This window comes from Saccopteryx bilineata, chromosome 5, assembly GCF_036850765.1.
Source record: "Saccopteryx bilineata isolate mSacBil1 chromosome 5, mSacBil1_pri_phased_curated, whole genome shotgun sequence".
In the NCBI taxonomy this organism is placed as follows: Eukaryota; Metazoa; Chordata; class Mammalia; order Chiroptera; family Emballonuridae; genus Saccopteryx; species Saccopteryx bilineata.
This window is the reverse complement of record NC_089494.1, coordinates 136,129,618-136,154,940: the sequence shown is the minus strand read 5'-3', so window position 1 is coordinate 136,154,940 and position 25,323 is coordinate 136,129,618. Positions and strand designations below refer to the sequence as shown.

General features: G+C 42.7%; 1 protein-coding gene, 1 long non-coding RNA gene and 1 pseudogene across 5 annotated transcripts in view; 2 read left to right on the top strand and 1 right to left on the bottom strand.

Moving 5' to 3' along the window:
* The first annotated feature begins 360 nt into the window (after positions 1-360).
* LOC136306549 (RWD domain-containing protein 1 pseudogene) lies at positions 361-1,068 on the top strand (annotated as a pseudogene).
* An 8,176-nt stretch (positions 1,069-9,244) lies between these two features.
* On the bottom strand, positions 9,245-14,208 carry LOC136338253 (uncharacterized). The gene is made up of 3 exons (XR_010731936.1): positions 14,168-14,208; positions 9,603-9,769; positions 9,245-9,520 (listed from the first exon to the last, which is right to left on the bottom strand). It is a non-coding gene; the product is annotated as an uncharacterized lncRNA (long non-coding RNA).
* A 51-nt stretch (positions 14,209-14,259) lies between these two features.
* The window catches only part of ARHGAP12 (Rho GTPase activating protein 12), a 157,943-nt gene continuing 146,879 nt past the window's right edge, over positions 14,260-25,323 (top strand). For 2 of the 4 annotated variants that reach the window (XM_066280416.1, XM_066280414.1), the window contains exon 1: positions 14,260-14,405. The gene's annotated coding sequence lies outside the window, so the exon portion shown is untranslated. The remainder of the gene's footprint in view (positions 14,406-25,323) is intronic. The other 2 variants (XM_066280417.1, XM_066280415.1) reach the window with 1 other exon arrangement.

Below are 25,323 nucleotides of genomic sequence, written 5' to 3'. Positions count from 1 at the left end.
TCATTTAGCAAATCAATTTCACAAGTGTTAATGGTGTTCTACCAGCCTAAAAATACCAAAGGGAGAAAACAAAGTCCTTTCACATTTCCTGAGGTGTTGGTCAGCTGGCAGCATTTCCAGGTCTCAGAATGTCTTTATTTTACCTAGTGCTGTGCAAGATCTCTTCAGTAAGTAAAGAACTCTACCACACTAGGTAGCGATCAGAGGCCTGCACAGGCTGCTGCCCCCCTGATGGGGACCTTGGGCCAATGCCCCCGCCCCCGTCTGCTTCATGTTGGGCTGTGGTTCCAGTTGGCTGAGGCCTCACTGCAGCACCCGCCTGGGTGTCCAGGCATTCCGTGGGCAGCAGCTAGGGCCCCAATGGCAGATTACAGCGAGGAGTAGCACAAGCTGGAGGAGCTGGAGTCTATCTGCAGTAATTCCTTGACAGTATCATCAGACAGTCCTCCCAGCTTTGCTATTACTACAGTGACAGCTGAGGCTGGAGAAAATGATGGAACTGCCCAGATGGCCCTCAGTTTACATACAGAGAGAAATACCCAGATGGCACCCCCCTTTGTGAAATATTCTCCCAGGAAAGTCTACAAGATAATGATGTGTCAGGCATTTAAAAATTATTAGCATTAAAGGCAGAAGAAAACCTTGGTATGGTGATGATCTTCAGTGACAGATATGCAAGAAAAATTAAAGAAATAGTGGAACAAATAAAAAGTGGAAAGAAGAAACAATCAAACAAACAAAAAGCAGAAGCTGAAAAGCAGTTATTTCATGGCACTCCGGTTACAACTGAGAACACAGTTCGAAAGCCAAATTTGATGCAGAATTCTTGGAAATTAAAAAGAAACAAATGAAAGAAGAACAAGCAGGAAAAAATAAATTAAGTGAGAAACAGCTATCTGAAACAGGTCATAATCTTGAGACATCTTTCCAGTTCTTGGAGGATGCTGGAAACAACGTGGAGGTAGTTGATGAGCCTTTGTTCCAGGAACCAGATGACAAGTCGCTGGGGGATGAGGACAATGGTCCAGCTACAATCCTGTGGAGCCAGATGATGACTTGTCAGGCTAATGGACTATCCCTGTCTGCAGAGAGGCTTGATTGCCACAGCATATGTGGCTGTGCTGAGAGGTGTTGATTTTTCCTTTTTTTTCTAAGAAAATACAATTTTCAGGTAGTTTTCTGATAGTTTTTCTTATTGAACTTAATAAACTGACCTTAACATTTTAAAAAAGAAAAAGAAAAAAGAATTCTAGGTTGGCTGTTCTTATTTTTTAAATTTTCATTGCTTTAAGGATATGGCTGTATTCTTTTCTAGTTTGCATTATTTCTGAGAAGATTTCTGTCTATTTAAGGTGTTTTTTTGTTTGTTTGTTTTCAAGTGAGAGGAGGGGGGAAAGAGAGAAACACTCTCACATGCACCCCAACTGGGATCCATTGGGCAACCCAGTTTGGGGCAGATCCTGGATTGACAGAGCTATCTTTAGCACCTGGGGCCAAGAGAGAGAAGGGGGAGAGGGAGGGGAAGAGAAGCAGATGGTTGCTTCTCATGTGTGACCTGACCCTGGATCAAACCTGGTAGGTTTGCAGTGGGGCCGGCGCTCTATCCACTGAGCCAACCAGCCAGGGCCTCCTGTTTTTTTGTTTTTGTTTTTTTTTTATGCTATAATTTTTAGATGCTAGATTTTGTGAATTTTCCATTACTTTTTTTCCCTATAAATATCTTTTGAGCTTTGACCTGGGATGCAAGTAAGCATTTTGGCAACCATTTTTTATGACAGAGATAGAGAGAAGGACAGATAGGGACAGGCAGGCAGGAAGGGAGAGAGATGAGAAAGAATCAATTTTTCATTGTGACTTCTTAGTCTCCTTAGTTGTTCATTGATTGCTTTCTCATATGTGCCTTGATGGGGGGGGGGGCTCCAGCAGAGCTAGTGACCCCCTTGCTCAAGCCAGTGACCATGGGGTCAAGTCTATAATCCCACACCCTAGCCGGAGAGCCCCCACTCAAGCCTGATGAGCCTGCACTCAAGTCAGCGACCTTTGGGTTTCAAACCTGGGTCCTCCACTGTCCCAGTCCGATGCTCTATCCACTGTGTGATTGCCTGGTCAGGCACTATTTGATTCTTTTGAGGCTTACTTTTACCCTTTGTGAGAGGAAATCAAAACAGCCTTTAGTTGACAGCTTATTTGGGCCCTAACCTGAGGCAATACCCTTCTGAGTACTGAGTGTATTTCATGTCTAATAGTTATGAGGTTTTCATTTTGGCTGGTGGGAATACATCCTCTTCCCAACCCTGTTTGACCTCTGAGGATTATTCTGCCTCCTCTCTTCTTGTGTCTTTCTCTAGTCTCAAGGAGTTTCCCACAGGTATGTGCTGGTCGATAATCAGCTGAAGAGCTGAGCGGAGCCCTCCATGGCTCTCTGAAGCTCTCCTTCTGTGCAGTTTTCTCTCCAACGTTCCACCCAGCACATTCTAACTCCCTTTGCCTAGACTCTGTCATGTTCAGTTCTGGTTCCTCAATTAAGGAAACCCACTGGGTACTTTTGTGTGTCCCCCTCCTTGAGCTATAGCCTGGAAACTTCAGACAGCAAGCTGGGACAACAGGAGGGCCCACCTCATTTGCTTTTCTTCTTTAAGAAACAATGTCCAGAATCTGTGAACCTGTGTCTTATATATTTTTCCAATTTCTTAGTTAAGGTGGGAGGGTAAATCCAATTCTTGTTCTATCGTGGCCGGAAGCAGAAACTACTTTATGTTTTTTGGCTCTACTAAAATGACCTTATTCATAGTCTGATACCTAATAATAAAACAGGCCTATATAATTGGAGTAATACACTCAGTTAGTTAGCCACTGTTTATTAGTAACATTTTTGTATTATGTGCTACCAAAGAAGCACTCTTCCTTTAAAGTTTTTAAAAAGACTATTCTCTTCAGTTTTGGATATTTTTCCTTCCAACTTTTTATTTTGAAAAATGTATAGCCTATGGAAAATTTGAAAAAACTTAAATAATGAAAAAAATAGTACTTCACCTAGATTCACAAATTAATATTTTGCTACATATGCTTTATCTCCCTACATACATTTATCAACCATTTGGAAGTAAATCTCATAGCTAAACATTTATTTTGCATCTCCCAAGAAAATCACTTTCTCTTATATAACCCCAATAGCATCCCACCTAAGAAATTTAATACTGCTACAATAATATTAGGTAATATAAAGCTCACATTCAAATTTCTCTAATTATTCATTTCTTTTTCTAGAATCACAATCCATTCAAGAATCACTCTTATCTGAAATAATCTCCTTTCTATTACTATATTTTATAATGTTGGCAATATTAAGGAGCTCAGGGTTGCTATCTTGCTTAATTAGATTTTTTTAAAATTATTGATTTTAGACGGAGAGGGGGAAGGAGAGAGAAACATTGATTTGTCATTCCACTTCTTTATGCATTCATTGGTTAATTCTTGTGTGTGCCCTAGATCAAATCCACAATGTTGGCTTATCAATTGCATTAGTGTTAGTAAATTTAATGTCAATTTGGGAAAGAGAAACTCCTCATTATTTTGGAATGTTATTCATCCTGACACTTTAAAGACTCTGATAAATTTTGAATATGAATAAATTGCATTTTATTTTTTAATATTTTTTTAACTTTAGATTTTATTTATTCATTTTAGAGAGAGGAGAGAGAGAGAGAGAAGGGGGGAGGAGCAGAAAGCATCAACTCCCATATGTGCCTTGTCTAGGGAAGCCCAGGGTTTTGAACTGGCGACCTAAGTGTTCCAGGTCGATGCTTTTACCCACTGCACCACTGCAGGTCAGGCATGAATTGCATTTTATACGCTAATATACCTGAAAATTGCTCAATGACTCAAGTGTGCTATGACAGAACTTGTAAGTGGAAAATATCTAACACTGCATTTTTCCCTGATGAAGAAACAAGCAACTGAGACATTTTAGCTCTGGTTTGTCAGTTTTGTTTTATAGTCATAGGGTTTCTTAAGACTCTGGTCCAATTTTTTCACAAACACTATTCTTGCGTGATCACTATGGAAGGTCAACTCTTTCCTCTACTCAGCAGCTGAACTAGTACACTCCCCCCAAGTGAGATGGAGTGGGAAATGTTTGTTGTTTTAGAACCCCAGATTATGCATGAAAGAAAAGAAATCTGTACTTTAAAAAAACCTTTTCTGCTGATGAAAACCACTTCATTTTACCTCTGAAAATTTCAAAACGAACATCTGGTAGTCAACCCTGTTCTTCCACCAGATGGCAATAATCCATAATGGGTGAGCAGGATGAATGGAATGTACACAAGGCGTGAGCTCTCAATGTGGTCATGTAGGAAAATGATTCCTGGGAGAAGAGGATAAATAATGGGTTGCTAAATCTGGCATGCTGGGAGCTAACATCCACCATCATAAAAGGATCATATCATTCATCTTTATTAGGATAAAATTTAAGATTAAAACAAGTTGCTCCATTTGTGACATTTTTTTGTTTTCAGAATCATATATTAAAGAACAGCTCATAGAGTAGAGAAGTTGTTGACATTCAAGTAGAATTAGTCAAATTCAGCAGCAAAGAGACACTGTATGGTTCTAACAGAAATCACAAATTCAGAGTATTTTAAGAAAAAAGAGGAGGAAAGGAATCATCAGGAACCATGGTTGAAAACTGAAGGGCATTTCTCTACCATGACTTATTGAAGAACCCTGTTAACACCTTTTCATTGGTCTTTCAAAATCTGTTTAATTGGATATACCTATTTGATTTTGATTTTAGGTGTTATCATAAAAATCCAACGCAATGTTATGCTATTGCATACAAATAATTTACAACGTGGTATAGACCAAAATTCCTGTACAATTCTATTCTTGACAGACTTTATGAGAAAGGACTTTTCCCCCACAAAATATCTGCCATTTTTTCCTCTGGGTTTTTTTTCTAAATACTGAACACTCCTCTAACAGAGACCATACTGTTCTTTATGAGTCTTAATAGTACCTACTTTTATCACTTTTTAAACTGTTTTCCTTTCTTCTTGAAAAATAACAATATGGTCACTTAAATATTTTAAAAAAGTTCTAGCTTGTGAGATATGGATTCAAATTATTTTAAAGGCATTTTCTTTAAACAATTTTTTTATTGATTGATTTTAGAGCAGGAAAGAAACATGATTTGTTGTTCCAGTTATTCTTGCACTCATTGTTGACGCTTGTATGTGCCCTGACTGGAGATGGAAGTGCAACCTTGGTGTATCAGGATAATGCTCTAAGCAACTGAGCCACCCGGAACAGGGCTGAGATTTGAATTTTAAATCTCAGTCTGAAAACAACTATTATTAACCTTTTTGGTAGTATACTTCTTCCAAAGGTTTTTTTTCAGGAGATAAGTTTTTCTTTTTCCATCTTAAAAAAAATCTGTTTTTGGCCCTGGCCGGTTGGCTCAGCAGTGGAGCGTCGGCCTGGTGTGCGGGGGACCCGGGTTCGATTCCCGGCCAGGGCACGTAGGAGAAGCGCCCATTTGCTTCTCCACCCCCTCTCCTTCCTCTCTGTCTCTCTCTTCCCCTCCCACAGCCGGGGCTCCATTGGAGCAAAGATGGCCCGGGCACTGGGGATGGCTCCTTCACCTCTGCCCCTGGCACTAGAGTGGCTCTGGTTGTGGCGGAGCGACGCCCCGGAGGGGCAGAGCGTCGCCCCTGGTGAGCGTGCCGGGTGGATCCCGGTCAGGCGCATGCGGGAGTCTGTCTGACTGTCTCTCCCCGTTTCCAGCTTCAGAAAAATACAAAAAATATATATATAAAAAAATCTGTTTTTGTGTTCATGGTTGGTCCATGGTTTGTATAAACTGATTTCTCACACTACGTGATAACATATGTGTTTTCCTTTGGAATTAGAAACCCTTAAAAAATAACTTGAATTGCTTTACTGTGTTTTGGTAAGGATGAGCCATCCTTTGACATTTTGTTGGACATTTACTCAGTTTCTCCTTTCTGGTATTAAAATTGCTCTGTGATAAATGTGTTAGTATATACAAAATATTTTCTACATTTAGGCTTAGAATGTGAGTTCCCAAGAGTGAAATTACTCGTTCAAAAATCACAAAAGATTTTGATCCTTTAATTTTGATTTGCATTACTGACAATTTTCTTTTGAACAGCTGAATGGGTTTCCAGTGCTACAAGCAACGTGCAGGACAGCAGCTTTCAAATGATGCCATTGCCTAGAACCATAAAACACCACCGCTTTGCTAAAAGTCTTTCATTAGGGCTTTAATTTATTCAATACATACATTGGATGACTAGTGAAATGGAACCATTTCCCACTGTATGTTAAATGGGTGAATTTCCTCTTTTGCGAATCCTTTAGTTATGTTATTTGTTCATATCTTGGGGTCTTTGTTATCCCCATTACCAAGAGGATTAACAAGCACAGCCCAGAGAAGGCCTTCGGTATGCTGTGCTGTGGAATTCCTCTCCTTGAAATCATTCCAGACAGCATTTGAGTAGCAACACAAAGGGACAACCAAGAAGAGTAAGAAAACTAAGTGATATATATTTCTCTCTGCTGAACAAGGAAAACGATTTGTGTTACCATGTAAAATGACACTGTTCCTTACTCAACCCAGCACTCATTTTAATACTGCATTCAGTATGTTTGACCACTTACCTAGCAATCCATTGTATATGATACACCAGGAATACACCTCAGCACGAGTCACCGCAAAGCCATGCTAGTTCCCAAAATGTTGCCATTCCAGGGTCATCTTTTAAAATCACTTACTTAAATGTGACTTAATTTAATTGACCTTAGAGTGCCATCTTTTATTCTGTAGCCACTTATTGAAAGGCTGGCACTTGCATGTTTACTTTTGTTTATGGATACAATTAGAGCTAGGGCCAGAAGGGGACTTCAGTGTAGTCTTGCTGGTGGACCAGCTGAACTAGCCTCATGCTGAGCTGGTGACTAACCAGACTCAGGCTCAAATAACTGGCAATGGGAGGCTCAACACCATTAAATAGGATGCAATGGCTAAGAATGGATCTCTGTTTTTGTTCCATTTGGTCAAATAAGGAACCTCCCTTTATCTCCCTATTTAAAAAATGGATTATAATAGTTCTGCTTCTTATCCAAGGGATATTTTAAAGATTAGGTAATAAAAAATGTTTTGAGGTTAAAAGGAAGAGCATTAAGTACCATTATATTGTGGTAAATATTATTTTAAAATATAACTCAGAATCCAAAAATGACTTCCTGTGTCAAATATCTTGAGGTCATAAATAGAATCAAGGAATATTGGGAATGAATAGGATCTTAGAATCATACAAGCCAACTCTCATTCGATAGAGGAAGAAGGCTATGAGAGGTATCATCTAATAAAGGGGTCCCCAAACTGTGGCCCCCTGAGGCCATTTATCCGGCCCCACCGCACTTCTGGAAGGGGCGCCTCTTTCATTGGTGGTCAGTGAGAGGAGCATAGTTCTCATTGAAATACTGGTCAGTTTGTTGATTTAAATTTACTTGTTCTTTATTTTAAATATTGGATTTGTTCCTGTTTTGTTTTTTTACTTTAAAATAAGATATGTGCAGTGTGCATAGGGATTTATTCATAGTTTTTTTTATAGTCCGGCCCTCCAACGGCCAGAGGGACAGTGAACTGGCCCCCTATGTAAAAAGTTTGGGGACCCCTGATCTAATACGACGCTTGTACAACATGATACTACTAATTAACGACAGCAAGAATGCTAATCTGGGAGTCTTAAATGCCCTCAAGAAATCATTCCGCTGCCTCCCTTGCTTCTATCCTATAGGTAGAGAGTTACTAAGAACCATCAAGTAAAGAATTCAGTTTTATTTCCTTATCACCTTTAATAGAAACTCTTTCCAATGGCCCCTTTATGTCTATGAATTAAAAATTTTGTTTATAGCCTGACCTGTGGTGGCACAGTGGATAAAGCGTAAACCTGGAAACACTGAGGTGGCCAGTTCAAAACCCTGGCTTGCCTGGTCAAGGCACATATGGGAGTTGATGCTTCCTGCTCCTCCCCTTTCTCTCTCTCTCTCTCCCATCACCCCCCATCCTCTCTAAAATGAATAAATAAATAAAATTAAAAAAAAATTGTTTATAGTAAAAGTAATTGTTCAATAGACTAAAATAGGCACATAAATTTTTCTGATATACAATGTGAATTTATTTTTTAAAATTTTATTTATTGATTTTAGAGATAGAAGATAGGAGAGAGAGACAGAAACATCCATCTGTTCCTGTATGTGCCCTGGCTGGGGATTGAACCTGAAAACTCTGCACATCAGGATGATGCTCTAACCAACCAAGCTATCTGGCAAGGGTAAATGTGGATTTATTTAAATGTAAAACATTATATGTCTAAAATGTTAAGCACCAGAGAGCAGGTTTTAATCAAAAGCAGAAGGCTTATACCACTTGCAGCACAATACTTTTCTCTATCAGGTGGTGAGGTGCTGCAAACCCACAGGAGAATGAAGGGCACTAAAATGAAGTGGAACCAGTTTGACAGAGAGTGTGCAATCTCGTTTCAACAGATTGATTAATATGAGAAGAAATAAATTTGTTAGCCACTAAGGAAGAGGGCTCTGGAATCTTTGTGACTTTAGAGAACACACCCTTATTTTCAGCTAAGTGGAAGTGTGTGTAAACTCTCTGCAGAAATACTGTGGGTTGCAATAAAGAAACTGGATATCAATACCTTGGAGAACCCTCTTTATCAAGGACTGCGAAAACAGGCAGCAAGTTGCTATATTTGTGAAGCTATTGGAAATTTTATTAGTAGATACTTTTAAATTGTCAAGAACTCAGACATGAAATAATAAGTGGTGTTAGCAAAGCTGAAACTAACTTTGCCAAATCAAGGGGAGAGGGTTTTTCTTCCGTACCTTTTTTCACTATTAAAGAACTTTTGCTTTCTTTTATATTTTCCCTAACCTAAGTAGGATTTAATATAGACTTAGATAGAAAAAATTCTCTTCTTTTTCATTCCACACATAGACACACATACTACCAATGAAATTTGGCAAAAAATAAGTTAAACAGAAAAAAATGGTAAGAAGGTTCTACAACAGGGCAAGAAGTTTTTTGGTGAGTTTTTAGAGTAGCTGTATTATTTGCCTGTTGCTTATTTTAATTCCTTTTATTAAAATAAATCTTTGAACTTAGCACACTGCGAATACTCCATGTTTCAGATCATTAGACAGTTTATTCTGATTTTACGGATTTTGTACAATATGCAAAGAGCACAGGAGCTTAAACCACAACTTAGACTTGAATTTGGTAGTTCTGACAATTTTAGATTCTGTGTGATATTATAGCAGAAAATGAAGACAAAAGTGATCTCGTTTTAGCCAATTAGCCATTAATTTCAATCTCTTCTCTTGCTTTCAAACAAAACTGGTAAGGTGGCAAAAGAAGTGTTTTACTTTCTCTTTGACCCTGCATCCAAAAGATGAAAGTGAAGAATATATTGTAGATTGCCTAGAAGACAAAAAAGAGAAATAAAGGCTGCACAATAGCATAAAGTAAAAATTTGTATCAAAATCAATGAAAATCGACTTACAGGAATATTTAATGAAGCCAACACCTTGCTCTTTAAATGTCACAGATCACATAGTGGCTGCACTTTACATCTCATTTGATGATGCCTATACAACACTGAATGAGAGCATTGGTATTTTCCTGAAGCACATGACAGCAGCATGCCTCCTGATGAACTATTCTTGCTTCCTGGGTGTTTCAAGACATTAATGAAAGATTGCATTATGATTGCCATGACAACTACCTAAATGCTATCATGATAATACCAACAGCTGTAGTATAGTGTTCCCTGGAAGTTGAATTTTTTTCCCTTCCAAAATCTCAGTAATTTTAATCCTTAAAGATTGTCAGTTACTATGCAAAGTTGACTTAAAAATTGGTAATGTCTTTTTTTTCTTAACTAGATAGATTACCATATTAAGATATAACTTATCTTTTTACTTAAAATTTACATAAAGTTTATCTACAGATTTACTTGTTGCTGGATACCTGGTAAAACCACCAGTACAATGTTGACTAGAAATGGTGAAAGCAGATCACCTTGCCTTATTTCCAAAGTTAGGGAAGTATCTTTATTTTTAAATCAAGAAATATTATTTCTGTCTTACCTGTGTTTCACATGGAAACTTTGCACTGCTGCCTAATTGTGGCAAATACAGTTTTTCATGCAGTGTAACTAGGCTAATGAATTACTGATTATTGATTTTACTAATTTGAGGGTCATTTCCATAGTGAATATATTTATGTTTGAGTTATATATAAAACTGAAATGAATGCATATTTAATTTAAAGGGTATAAGCAAAACAAATTATCAATTAAAAGATATCTGAATTATTAATTAGCTAATTATATAGCTTAAATTGTAAGGCCAATTACAAATTTTCTTGTGTTAGGCCAGGGGTCAGGAACCTTTTTGGCTGAGAGAGCCATGAACGCCACATATTTTAAAATGCAATTTCGTGAGAGCCATACAACGACCTGTGTACGTTATGCATTATCCAATAAAAATTTGGTGTTGTCCCGGAGGACAGCTGTGAGTGCAACCATGAACATGAGCGGTAGGAAATGAATGGATTGTAATACATGAGAATGTTTTATATTTTTAACGTTTTAAAAAAATTTTTTTTATTAAAGATTTGTCTGTGAGCCAGATGCAGCCATCAAAAGAGGAGAGGTAAATCATTCTCATGGCTTGGATATAAAAAGTTTAAATATGAATACAGTGAAAAGTTTCCTATGTCTTCCATCCACTGATTTCTCATACCTCAACAGTTAGTTTATCCTAGTTTAATGCATATATAAGCCAATACATTATTTGGCACCATTTTTCTTCTTATTTCTCATTTAACAAAAAAATCTTGGTAATATTAATATTATACATAGTAAAATTTGTCTTTTTTGTTAACAGCTATATAGCACATATTCAAAAGTATAAGTATATCATAATTTTTTATTATTATTATGTGAAGACAGATTCCCAAATGCGTCCAGCTGGGATCCACCTGGCAAGCCCCCTACCAGGCAATGTTCTGCCTATTTGGGGCCACTGCTCTGTTACTCCGCAACTGAGCTATCTTAGTGCCTGAGGCAAGGTCATGGAACCATCCTCAGCATCCGGGACCAACTTGCTTGAACCATCCAAGGCATGGCTGCAGGAGAGGATGGGAGGGTCGAGAAGCAGATGGTGACTTCTCCTGTATGCCCTGACAGGGAATCGAACCCAGGACTCCTACACGCTGGGCTGATGCTCTACTGCTGAGCCAACCAGCCAGGGCTGATATATCATAATTTAACTAGTGTCCTGTTGATGGATATTTAGGTTGTTCCCAATAATTTGCTGTTTTCAGCAATACAAGAAGTACCTCATCATTTTTTAGAAGTGAAATTCGAGGTTTTGTTTAGAGTACACATACATTTGAAAATTTGATAGCTACTGCCAAATTACTGTTTTTTTATAGTGTAGCCAAAGCCGTGATGCCAGATATAATTTTATGCTTTTTCATTTAGAAATGAACAAAGAAAAATGGGTTACCTATTAAAGAATGAAAAGGAAGGCAGGATAAGCTTATCCAGCAATTTACAGACTACATTTTCCCTCAAAAACACATTCAACAGAAATTTATTGTACATGCCAAGTGCTTTTAGGAACTTGGGAGATATGTAATCAACCACACACACACAAATTCAAAATCTCTTCCTTTCTGGAGCTTATATTTGATTTTTTTTGTTTTTTGTTTTTTTTTAGATTTTATTTATTCATTTTGAAGAGAGGAGAAAAAGAGACAGAGAGAGAGAAGGGGGGAGGAGCAGGAAGCATCAACTCCCATATGTGCCTTGACCAGGCAAGCCCAGGGTTTTGAACCAGCGACCTCAGCATTTCCAGGTTGACGCTTTTATCCACTGTGCCACCACAGGCCAGGCTGGAGCTTATATTTGAATTCTACACTTTGGAACTCTATGCTACTTCATAAGAAGCCAATTAAATGTCAATATCCTGAACACAAACTGCTGAGATTCTGAGCACAGGGGCCCATATGCTATCACTGTTATTTAAAAACTAACTAGAGGCCCTGGCCGGTTGGCTCAGTGGTAGAGCATCGGTTTGGCATGCAGGAGTCCCGGGTTCGATTCCCGGCCAGGGCACACAGGAGAAGCGCCCATCTGCTTCTCCACCCTTCCCCTTCTCCTTCCTCTCTGTCTCTCTCTTCCCCTCCTGCAGCCAAGGCTTCAATGGAGCAAAGTTGGCCCGGGCACTGAGGATGGCTCCATGGCCTCTGGTTGCGACAGAGCAACGCCCCAGATGGGCAGAGCATCGCCCCCTGGTGGGCATGCTGGGTGGATCCCGGTCGGGCGCATGCAGGAGTCTGTCTGACTGCCTCCCGTTTCCAACTTCAGAAAAATACAAACAACAACAACAACAACAAAAATCTAACTAGAGTCACTGTTGCATTATGATTTCACAGCTCTCCATCAGGTCCTTTTAAAACCACACTTGGATGAGATCTTTTTATCTGACTCCATCTGCTGTGGGTAGTGATCAGCAAATTGTGGTATCATCTGAGATTAGGTTGTGAAATAGGAAGTGGAGTTACTGGCAGATCAGCAAGTACATGTAGACTGTTGCTGAAACCAAGGATATCCAATTCAGGTTTAGAGTAGGCAAGATAAGGTTATCAGTACATTCCCATCAAGGCACAGTTTCCCTTTTGCAGTCTGTCCTTGTTTTGATTCTATAAACAGATCACAAGGGAATTCAACAAGAAATAGTTTCAGAAGCATACAGCAGCAATAGTGGGTATGCTGAACATACTGAGGGAACAGAAAAGGCAACGAGTTAGAAACTGAGGGAGACAGAAAAGACCACTGGTACCCTGGAAAGGGTGGTAACAAGTACAAGAAAGAGACAGTATGGTGTCAGGCTCATTTTAAGTATTTTTCCTTTGAAGAAGGAGAATTTTAAAACCTTAGCCCTCCATTAGATTCAATTTTAAAAGAGGGTCGTAAACTACAGCTCTTCAAGTCTTGCCAATATTCTAGTGGGTTCCTTGCAGCCTTTAAAGAGCAATTGGGAGTTCAACTTTGTGATAAGAAAGCCAGACACAGTGCCATCTTCAAGTATGAGGTGAAGAACAGAAAAGAGCTAATTGTGGGGAGTGGCTCTTGATTCATGTTTTGGCTGCCCACCACCCCCATTATTAAAATTTCATCCTGGCATCTTAACAGCCACAATCAACAACTGGTTACTACATGGGTGGTTTCTGAAATCCTAATACTTATCAGTTATGTTTTCAGTCAGTCATTGAATTTTAGAACCAGAAAAAAGAGCCTTTGAGTTCAATCAACAAGTTTCTTTGATAGCTGAGGTCGAGAAGGGTGGAGTGACAATGGCAGAAGCCAGGTCCTTTTCTAGATTTCCAGTCCAGCAGAACTCTGCCGCAGGATCACCATGAAAAGCCTTTAATGCCTTTGACTTTTGGGCTGCCACACTGCATACTGGGATGACTTTGGGCAATGTCACCGTGGCCCATAGGAGGGAACCGTAAACGGCAGACCCGTGGATGGCTAAATGCTGAAAGAGTGGTCGTGCTGCTCTGAAGCACCTGACCCTAGGGCCTGGCCTGGGTACCCAGGGGCCTCCAGTGGCCCTGAGTGAGCACAGCTGGCCCCGCACCCTTGCTCCAGTGGTTCCGGCAAATGACGGCTCCGCATGGGCCGGGTAGTGGACTTAAGAGTCTCCAGAGTTCCATTTCAACGCACTGAGGTAGCACATGACACTTATTTCTGAGTCTCCCCGGGATTTCGGGCCAGAAGCCTAACCTAGCCCAGCAGCAGCTCCCAATAGGCCAGGGGGCAGAGGACGGGAGGGCCGGGGGCCACCGCCCCACTATCTCAGCTGGGGCTTCAATTCTGCCTCCCCAGAGCTGGGTCCGTTTCCCGCTCGGCCTTTCCTCATTTCCCACTGAGCGTTTTCTCAGCGCTTCCCCCTCCGTGTTTACCAAGTGCTCACACCCACTAAATCAGCAGCGCCCTCACCGCAGTTCCCTCTGCTCTCCCGCCCTCTCCCGGATCAGCAAAGGCCGACTCACCCCGCGCTGCCCCGCCGTCACGTGGCCTGAGCCCCGCCCCCGCATCACGTGAGCCGCCGCCCCGCCCCCGCGCCGGCGCGCTCCGACGTGCCCTGGAACTTACCCTCCTGTGGAGACTCGCCCGCAGGAACCGGCCGGAGGCGGCCGCTGAGGAGTGAGCGCCCTCCTGTCGCTTCGGCATCCCCGGCTCGGTGCTAGGTGAAGGGGGTGCTGCCCTTGTGAGTCCGCCGGGCCTTCGGTAAGGAAATGGGCGCGGGTCTTGTGGACGACGGGCGATTAGCGGGGCGCTGCACAAAGGCGCTCGGGCGCCGGGGCTGCGCCCGCTGAGGGCGACGGAGTTGGGGAGGGTGTGTGCGGGAGGGGCGTCGGTGCCCAGGTGCGCGAGGTGGGGCCGAGGGCTTGGCCGGGCGCGGGCGTTGGAGGCGCTGCAGCCCGCCCGGGGCTGACGTGGGCGACAGGGTTTAAATGGCTGGAGGTTGTGGCGCTACTGCCCCCCGGGTTTCCTGACTTCCTGTGTGAGGGCAGTGCCCGCCCCGCCCCGGGAGGGAGGGTGTGTGTGGGGTTTGTGCGTGTGTCTGTGTGGTGCGTGTGCGCCTGGTGTCTGGGCGTGTTGTGTGTTGTGTGTGTGTGTGTGTGAGTGTGTGAGTGTGTGAGTGAGTGTGGTGTGAGTGTTACAGGCTGCCTGGTCCGCCCGCCCGCCCGGCCTCCTGCCGTTGGGTGCGGCCCCCTGCCTGCTGCAGGTGTTGAACCTCCGTCCACCGGGGAGCCCCCGGGCCCCTACGCGGGACTGTGGGCCGGAACCCGGGCACTGGCCGCTCTGGGTCTGGAGGCGCCGCCCCTGCGCAGTGGGTGTCTGCTCTCCCCCACTTTCCTGGGGGCAGTCTCCTCCAAGTCCTTGAATTGAAACCGTCCTTGTCCAAGCCGCCGCCCTCCTCCCGTCTTAGGGAACTCGGGTGTTTTCCACGACAGTCACTGACCCTGGGTGTGTTGTGTCTGAGGTTGCTGCCGACCCCTGAGAAGACATGCCCACAGGTCATGGTGCGAGAAATAGGCATGCCTTCGGTTCGAGGCCTGTGATGTTGCCTCTGGTTTCTGCAGCGGTTTTATATGCTTTTGTAAAGGCCAGAAAGGCAAAATGTTTACAGCCTGACTTTATGGAAGTTCTAATGTGAAGGGTTTGTTGTGGGTAAAGGCTGTTCACACTTGCATTGCTTTATGGTTAAGAATGACGTGGATGTAGATGTTATTGACCATTTATGTATTACTGAAGGGAGGTAATGAGAAAGGAGCGTGGAATGAGGAGTCACTTGGGTTCTGGTTCAGATTATCCCGCCCATTTCTAAGGTGAGAACTTGCAGACTGGGTGTTACAATGAGAGGTTGTTAAAAAGTATATAGTCCCCAGCCAGATCTCTTTCATACTTAAAAGTTGGAAAATGGTTGCCTGGATATGTAGTTGTCCGTGTCCAGTGCTCCTTATCTGATCTACAGGAAGGTGTATTAAAGAATGGTCATCTTTCTCTACCTTTTCTGGCCTGGCTGTTGTCAGTATTTTTCTTTCTCTTTGTTCTAAAAATGCTCCTGAAGACGTTTTAGAGCAGGAATTAGGGAGCCCGGAGCAGTGCCTAAGAGCAGGCTGAGAAGACTTGACCAGGAGCCGCCGAACCTCAAGAGCCAGACAGGCTGGGCATGTAGGCGTGTCCCATAGTTCCACGTAGCTCCGTTGCTGTGGCGGTGTTCCTCAGTGGTGAAAAAATGTAACATACTGTGGGTGTGTGTTATGTGTGTAAGTATATGCTCCAGCCTTTGTTGATAGGTCTCTTTGTATTTTATCAGTCATAGGAGTTGAAGAAGATTGCTAGCTCACTGATTCTCAGTGTCATCTGTATTCATCAGTTCGTGTATGGTCACTATTTACATAACTTCATACATTTTTTAACTTACTACACTGGTTGTTGTGACACACATGTGCATGTATGTAAATCCTGTAGAAAAACAGCATATAATTTGTAGTTGATCATGTGGCTTTTCTAACATTTTTTTTTTTTTCCCTGAAGCTGGAAACAGGGAGAGACAGTCAGACAGATTCCCGCATGCGCCCGACCGGGATCCACCTGGCACGCCCACTATGGGGCAACGCTCTGCCCACCAGGGGGCGATAATCTGCCCATCCTGGGTGTCGCCATGTTGCGACCAGAGCCACTCTAGCGCCTGAGGCAGAGGCCACAGAGCCATCCCCAGCGCCCGGGCCATCTTTGCTCCAATGGAGCCTTGGCTGCGGGAGGGGAAGAGAGAGACAGAGAGGAAAGCGCCGCGGAGGGGTGGAGAAGTAAATGGGCGCTTCTCCTGTGTGCCCTGGCCGGGAATCGAACCCCGGTCCTCCGCACGCTAGGCCGACGCTCTACTGCTTGGCCAGGGCACTAACATTAATTAGAAAATAACTGCTTAGAGCTTTTTGTAAATGGTCTTAGAAACTGGGCTTTACAAATTTAAGTACTTTAATTGATGCTGTTGACATTTTTGAGAATAAAAGGCTAAAAAATTTTAACTAAGAGTGAATATGGCATGTGTAAAATTATTAACTGATAGTACTAATGTTTTGCTTATCTGAGAAAATTTGGTACTAGGAAAAATCAGCTTAAGGTGAATCTGCCTAAAACAGGTATTATAATTTTATTATAAATAGAGAGAAAAGTGAAATTGGACTTTTATAACAATTTTAGTTTTGTGTTGCAAACATTGCAAATATGCACTATTTTGGGGAATGAATTAGATATAAAAAGGTGTAATGGTACCATGTAGCATCATTGTACTTCAAACCCTGCTCTTTTGAGGAACCCATTGGGCCACTATCTTTGTGGTTTTTCATTTTTTCAATTATTAACTGGTCTAATTGTGCCACATTCTCATTTGTGGATGGCTTTGCAGTGATTCAGCCATTTTCCTATTACTGTTATTGACTTATTAAAAATTCTGCAGTTTCAGTTTGCTGTTGATACAGCTTTTTCTTTGAACTGAACTGCTAATTCTTTTTTTAAAAAATTTTTTATTTATTCATTTTAGAGAGGAGAGAGAGAGAGGAGAGACAGAGAGAGAGAAGGGGGAAGGAGCTGGAAGCATCAACTTCCATATGTGCCTTGACCAGGCAAGCCAGGATTTCAAACCAGCGACCTCAGCATTTCCAGGTCGATGCTATATCCATTGCGCCACCACAGGTCAGGCTGAACTGCTAATTCTTTTAAGTGCCTCTCCCCTATTGGTAATTTAGTGCTTTTGTGGGAGGAGGGGAAAAGAATCAATCACCTGACCTCTAACAAGCCCCCAGGTCAGGCGTCCCCCTAAGGCCGTTATCCAGCTCCCGCAGCACTTCCAGAAGGGGCAACTCTCTCATTGGTGGTCAGTGAGAGGAGCACTGTATGTGGGAGCCCTCCATGGTTGGTCTTCTGCCCAGAACATAGTACACTGCTGTTGGTTAGAAATAAATGCCAGTCACCTGTGTAATTTTGAAGTTTTAAGTAGTTCCATGATAAAAATTAAAAAGTAAAATAACAAACAAAAAAAGAAAAACAAAACCCAAGTAAGTTTTTATCATTTTATCATGTAATCAATATGAAACTATTAATGAGATATTTTACATTTTCTTTTTAAGACTAAGTTTTCGAAATCTTGTGTGTACTTCACACATCTCAGTTTGGATTAGCCACATATCAAATTCTTGGTAGCCACATTTGGCTAGTGGCTGCTGTATTGAACAGAACAGGTTTGGAGTCTAGAATCTGTATCAGTGCTATTTTAAGTGTATTTTTAGAATACAGTCTTTGGGAAATTGAGGCCCTACCTCATACTTACTCTCTTTAGAATATCTGGGTTTCAGTAACTTGTGATTTCCCCTAATGTTAGATAGTAGGGGAAATTGTGGACAGGGAACTCTGTTCTATTTTTGCAGTAGTCCTGTAAATTTGAAATTCATCACAAATAAAGTTTATTTCTTTTTTCAAGCAGCTCACTGGGTGATTTCATTGCTCACTAAAATTTTGAGCAACAGTGATCACTATCAGTGGTTTTTAACCATTTTACACTTGGGGACTGGTGAAAGTAAGAGAATTATTTCAGGGACTGCTAAGGTGGAAATTATCCTGAGCATAATTATGTGAATTCGATTAAGGTCACTGGATCTATAATGTTCATACAACATCAGGGTAGTTAACTTTTGTGGTCTGGTCTGTGGACTGATGGTTGAAAAGCACTGATTTAGATCACTAATATGACCTACACTACTGCAGCTTGGGTGGGTGGGATAAGAGGCTAGTATTAAATCTGGTAGGGTAATAATAATAGAATTTTTGTAATAAGAGCTAAAACTTATAAAGCACTTACATGTACCAGCCATTATACCGTGTGCTTCACACATGTCTACTCTAATGAGTTGTTTTACAAATAGAAAAAAGCAGAGGCTGTGACTTAGGTCACGTTGCTAGCAAGAGGCAGAGACTGATGTTTGAGGAGGGAGTAATTGTGTAAGTGATCAGTTCATTTGTATTTTTCTACTTTCACAACTTTTGCTGCTTTGAGTAAGCAGTGATTAGTGTTGATACTTTGTATAATTCCTTATAGTTTATAAAATACTTTTTCTCTTGGGTTTCTCATAAAGATCTTTTGAGGTTTGTCTTGTTTCCTTTGTTTTTCAGGTAAGTTAAAGTGCTCATGATCTGAGAGCAGATAAATGGCAAGTCCTAGGGGCGCTGGCCGGTGGCTCAGCGGTAGAGTGTCGGCCTGGCGTGCAGGAGTCCTGGGTTCGATTCCCAGCCAGGGCACACAGGAGAAGCGCCCATCTGCTTCTCCACCCCTCCCCCTCTCCTTCCTCTCTGTCTCTCTCTTCTCTTCCTGCAGCCGGGGCTCCATTGGAGCAAAGTTTGGCCTGGGCACTGGGAATGGCTCTGTGGCCTCTGCCTCAGGCGCTAGAATGGCTCTGTATGCAACAGAGCGACGCCCCAGAGGGGCAAAGCATCGCCCCCTGGTGGGCATGCCTGGTGGATCCCGGTCGGGCGCATGTGGGAGTCTGTCTGACTGCCTCCCTGTTTCCAGCTTTGGAAAAATGGAAAAAAAAAAAAAAAGGCAAGTCCTAGGTATACATTTCAGGCCTCTAACACTTAAGTTCTCTGTTCTTTCCCTTTATTACAAGAGAATTTAGACTACATTTTGAAGGTTGAGGGATATCTTTAAAAGTTTGCTGAAAATTACCTGTATTTTGCTATATATTAGTGATTTATTTAAAGATTCAGTTTTGTTGCAGTATAATGTATGTACTGAAGTACACTGACACTCAGCAATGAAGAGTACAGATATATACACCAACATGACAGAGTCTCAAGAGCATCATTCTACGTGAAACAAGCCAGACATAGGTTACACACTATAATTTATGACTACTTTTCTGACACAGTTTTGCTTCCTTGACTAAGCAATATTTAGTGTGATACTTTATAGTTAACCTTTTCTTTCCACATTTTTTATTCTCACAGGATTTTTTTTTTTTTTTTTTGGTATTTTTCTGAAGCTGGAAACGGGGAGAGACAGCCAGACAGACTCCCGCATGCGGCCGACCGGAATCCACCCGGCACGCCCACCAGGGGGCGACGCTCTGCCCCTCTGGGGCGTCCTCTCTGTTGCGACCAGAGCCACTCCAGCGCCTGAGGCAGAGGCCAAGGAGCCATCCCCAGCACCCGGGCCATCTTTGCTCCAATGGAGCCCCAGAGGCTGCGGGAGGGGAAGAGAGAGACAGAGAGGAAGGAGAGGGGGAGGGGTGGAGAAGCAGATGGGCGCTTCTCCTGTGTGCCCTGGCCGGGAATCGAACCCGGGACTTCTGCACGCCAGGCCGACGCTCTACCACTGAGCCAACCGGCCAGGGCCTCTCACAGGATTTTTTGAGATTTGTATTGTTTGTTGTTTTACAGTTGGATGTATCACAATTTGTTTAGGCATTCACCAGATGATAGGTCTTTGGGTTGTTTACCATTTCTGATTCTTATGAATAAAGCTGTTATGAATGTCCATGTAAGGCCTATGCGTGAACTTTTTTTTTCCTCTTAGGTGAACTACTAGAAGAGGAATTGCTAGCTTATATGGTAAATATATGTTTAACGTTAGAAGAAACTGCTGAAATGCTTTTCCAAAGTGGCTGTATCACTCTGCGTTCCCAGCAGCAATGAATGAGAGTTTCGGGATGTTATCCTTACTGAATACAAATATATATGTTTAATTCCATTCTCGTTAGCAGGATAGTGATATCTGGGAATTTTAATTTGCATTATTATGGTTTTATTAACAGCCTTATTGATGTATAATTACTGTATAACAAACTGCATATTAAAGTGTGCAATTTGATGAGTTTTCACGTGTGTATATGTATCTGGGAAGTGTATATCATTATCATCACTATTAAGGTAGTGAACATATTTACACTTCTCTCCAAAAGGAAAGTTTTTCTTTGTAATTCATAGCCCTTGTTCCCTGGTGTAAAGCCAGGAGCTAGGGCCAGGGCCATCATCAGAGCAGCCTCCTGGCCCATGCAGGTTTGCATTGGATTCGGACAGTCGGTAAAGAAACAACGGAGCCACAAACTGGTGGGCCATAGTCTTTAATTCTAGCTTGCACCCAGCAGGCAAGTAAAAATACACACTGGGCTCCAAAACCCACTCACATTCAGTGCTCACAAAGCTACTGACTTATCCGAGTTTCCTAGAATCAGAGGTTTCTAGCTCACCAGACTTATTCTCCTCAGTTCCCCATCTCCTTCCTTATCCCAGATACAAACACTACACAAACTGGCATCTCACTCAGCACTCCGCCATCTTGGCTGCTTCTCCTGGCCACATGGCCTCTTTCTGCTCTCTGCTCTGCTCCCTCTGCTCTCTCATGCTAATCATCCCAGGAACCAAGAGCGCAAGCTCCCGTTCTGCCCCCACTTTATATTGTAGCTTCACAACCTTTAATCCAATATACAAAATAGGGAAGTCTCTAATACAAAGTCACTTCTCTGAGGCATGATTGGATTGTACCACCCCACATCAAAAAGGGTGGGAAAGGCTTAATCCCAAAACCAAGCCCCAGGCTACAAGGATTCTCAACACACATTAATATCACCTGGGCTGCGGCCTCACATGGGCATCGCCATTTTTAACAAAGTGAGCATAATACATTTTATCTGCCCAACACCTGGTGACTTTTTAAAACAGATTTTAGAGAGGAAGTGATAGAGATAAATACATTAATTTGTTGTTCTGCTTATTTCTGCACTCATTGGTTGATTTTTGTATGTGCCCGTGGGATCGAATTGACAACTTTGGGATATTGGGACAATGCTCTAACCAGCTTAGCTACCTGGCCAGAGCCTTCCTTGGTGACTCTTGCTCTGCTGTCACTATAGATGTTTATATATTCTAGAATTTTTTGAAGATAGAATCTTTATGTATTGTATGCTCTTTCTTGTCTTTTTTTTTTTCTTGTCCCAGTAGAGCCCATGCTCAATGTCGATCAGGCGTCCCTGATTCGACTTCCCCGTGCAGTGGGACACTCCTGCTGTTTATCAGCAGGCCTGGCAGCCTTTTTGAGACGACTCTTGAGGCAGCTATGAGGATTCTACTGATCAGTGCCGACACTAACTGCCACCGGAGGAAAAACACGACCGACACAGTTAATTGCAATAATCACACAAGCAATTTATTACTCAAAAATCCTTTTGGCGTGCCTGGGTACAGCTTAAGAGGGCCTAGTTGGTGTGCTCCTCTCTGCTTTCTTTGGTCAGAGTTGCTTGGAAACAGTCCACGTTCATGTTGGAGTAAAGGTGCAGCAGGTATCTTTTCTGGCCAACGCCTTCTAACAGGTGTCAATCTACAGGATTATCACCTCAAACCACGTTTTTGGGAGTTCCTAGTAGGGAACTCCTTTTATGTTAATCTACTGAAATGTTTACATCAAATCACTTTTTAAGATGTTCTTATTTACGTTAACTTACAAAGTTATGACACCAAGCCATTTCTTATCTATGTATAACTTCACACACACACTAACTGGGCCCTGCTCGAAAGTCAGAGTCTGTTTATCACATCTGCACCCACTATATTAATTCCTATCCAGAAGGCATAACTTTATTTAATTTTAATAATTATTTTTAATATTATATTTTAATTACCTTTATATATCTTCCATATTTTTGTTTTTTATATTTCTATATATTTAATTACTATAACATTACTAAAAATTCCTCCACTTGGCAAAATTATTCTGAGATTCATCCAGTTTTTTGTGTGTATGAATAGATTATTCCTTTTTATTGGTGAATGATAGACCCATTGTAAGGCCAGCAGCTGCTGCTGTCGTGGCCATGCACGTTTACATTGGATTTGGAACGAAACAGTGGAGCCAAAAAATGGTGAGCTATTCCGTTAAAGTCTTGCACTGGTGGAGCAGCAAACAGGCAGGGAAAACATTTTCCTTCATTCAGGGCTCCCAAAGCCCTGATGCATTCTCTGATTCCACAACCAGGAGAATCTTCTCCGTTCTTCCTAGAATCAAAGGCCCCAACCAGCCTCAGTGGAACTCTCAAAGTCCCTCAGCTCTGGTTCCTCATCTGCACACCCTCTCTCTCCCTGCGAAAACTGCAAAGAAAAGAAAAGAAAAAAAAAGACTCCTCTGCCAGCAAACATTAGTAAAACAGTGGCCCCTCCCTAGCAGGAATGCAATCAGCAATTTGCAATGAATTGCCCTGCTCTGAGGGCAAGCACACACACGGCTGCCCAGCGCCATTTTCTAAGACTAAAAGTGAGGAAACTCAAAAAATACAAATTTTACGAACTCATTTGCCTAACAATTACAAATACATATTATTTCTATTTGGGAACAACCCAAATGTCCAACAGATGAGTAGATAAACTAATAGTAGTATATCCATACACCACTGAGTGAAAGGGAAGTGTTTTCCCTATGTGTTTGCTCCTCAGCCGGTGCGAGACTTTAATAAAGGAATGGCCCACCAGTTTTTGGCTCCACTGTTTCTTTACCATCTGCCCGAATCCAATGTGAACATGCATGTGAATGGCCACGACAGCGGCGGCCACTGGCCATATAGTTATATATTACAAATAAAGCTGCAGTGAACTTTCACATATAGGTCTTTATGTTGTCATGTGCTTTCATTTCTTTTGGATAAATACCTAGGAGTTTTCCAAAGTGCTTTTACTGTTCTACATCTTCTCTAGCAGTGTGTGAGTTCCAGCTGCTCCATATTCTCAAAAACACTGGTATGATCAGTCTTTTAAATCTTAGCCCTTCTAGTAGATGTGTAGTGTTGGGCAGATAGGATATATTATGCTCACTTTGTTAAAGATGGCGCTGCCCACGTGGAGGCCATCGCCCAGGTGATATTAATGTGTGTTGGGGGTGGGCTGTGGGCAGGCAGAATCCTTGTAGCCGGGGGCTTGGTTTTAGGATTAAGTCTTTCCCACCCTTTTTAATGTGGAGTGGTACAATTCCATCATGTCCCAGATAAGTGACTTTGTATTAGAGACTTCCCTATTTTGTATATTGGATTAAAGGTTTTGGTTTCTACACTATAAAATGGGGCTGAACGGGAGCTTGCTCTCTTGGTTCCTGGGATTAGCATTAGAGGAGAGAGCAGAGCAAAGAGAGGCCACATGGAGGAGGCCAGGGGAAGCAGCCAAGATGGCGGAGTGTTGAGTGAGAAGCCAGTTTGTGCAGAGTTTGTGCAGGGAGAAGGAAGGAAATGGGGAACAGAGGTGAATAAGGCTGATGAGCTAGAAAACCAGCTTTGATTCTAGGAAACTCAGGTAAATCAGTAGCTTTGTGAGCGCTGAAAGTGAGTGGGTTTTGGAGCTCACTGTGTGTATTACTTGCCCACCGGGTGCAAGCTAGGATTAAAGATGAAGGCCCATCAGTTTTTGGCTCCGTTGTTTCTTTACTGACTGTCCGAATCCAATGCGAACCTGCATGGGCCAGGCTGCTGTGATAGTGGCCCTGGCTACTGGCTTTACATTTGGCTTAGTCTGTGGCAGGATTCGGAGATCGGTATGGAGCTGCTACCCTTGATGTACATAGTAGAGGACTGGCTGCGGTCATGGTTCCCCATGGCTGTCCTTTTGGGGACCGTAGTCTGGCTGACTTTTATAGTCATGTGTGAGGAAACCGAGAGCTCTGTGGAAGAGGCTGCCCGGGACCTGAAAACCGAGCAGTGGAAGGAGCTGGAGCAAACGTGGGAGAAAAAGATGCTGACCCTGGAGCTGGAGGAAGTGCTGGAGAAGGAGGCCGACCAGGTTTGCGAGATTCGCCTGGAAATGGAGCAGCTGATGGAGGAGGATTCAGAGGTTCGTGAGTTGCAGATTGCCCTGGATGTTGTGGAAAGCCAGCAGCGGCAGGAGGCCAGGGCTGAGGCTGAAGCTGAGGCCGGGTCCGGAGCTGCAAGGTCTGCGGAGCAGAAGGCGGCAGCGGCCCCGGGGTCGAGCCCAGCAGCAGGAGCTGGTGTTTTCAGTTCCTCTTTGGAGGATGAGGAGAATCGGGCTGGAGTTGCAATCCGCAGTCCCCATAAGATGAGAGCCCAGCTGGAAGCAGCACCTACTACGGCCCTGGTAGGTCTGCGATTTTGGGACATAGGGCTGGACGCCATGTGCCCCTCTTTGGGACAGTGTAAGACCTGCTAGGATGGCAGGGATGAGGGGGGTAGCTGACGCCCCATGTGCCTGGACTGATTTCCTGGACTATGACTGGAGTGGGCACTGACTCCTTTGTTGGATGGATTTACGGATTATGGATTTTGGACAATGTGAAATACCCTGATGGGGGTGGGGGTGGCTTTGCTGGAGGCCCTTCCCCTGCCGCGGGAAGCCTTTCCCGTGGCTAGAAAGAAGGCCGAGGACATTTTGCGCTTTGGGCAAAGTGCTCAGAGACTGGTGAAGTGTACCTTTGTGATTGTTGAAATTGTATGATTTGTCATGTTGTAATTTGTGTAATGTGCCTAATTTCCTTGCACGGGGATGCCGGTGATGTAGATTGTGGGTAGTAAAGTGAGCATGGGGTGGATTGTTGGGCAGATAGGATATATTATGCTAACTTTGTTAAAGATGGCGCTGCCCACGTGGAGGCCAT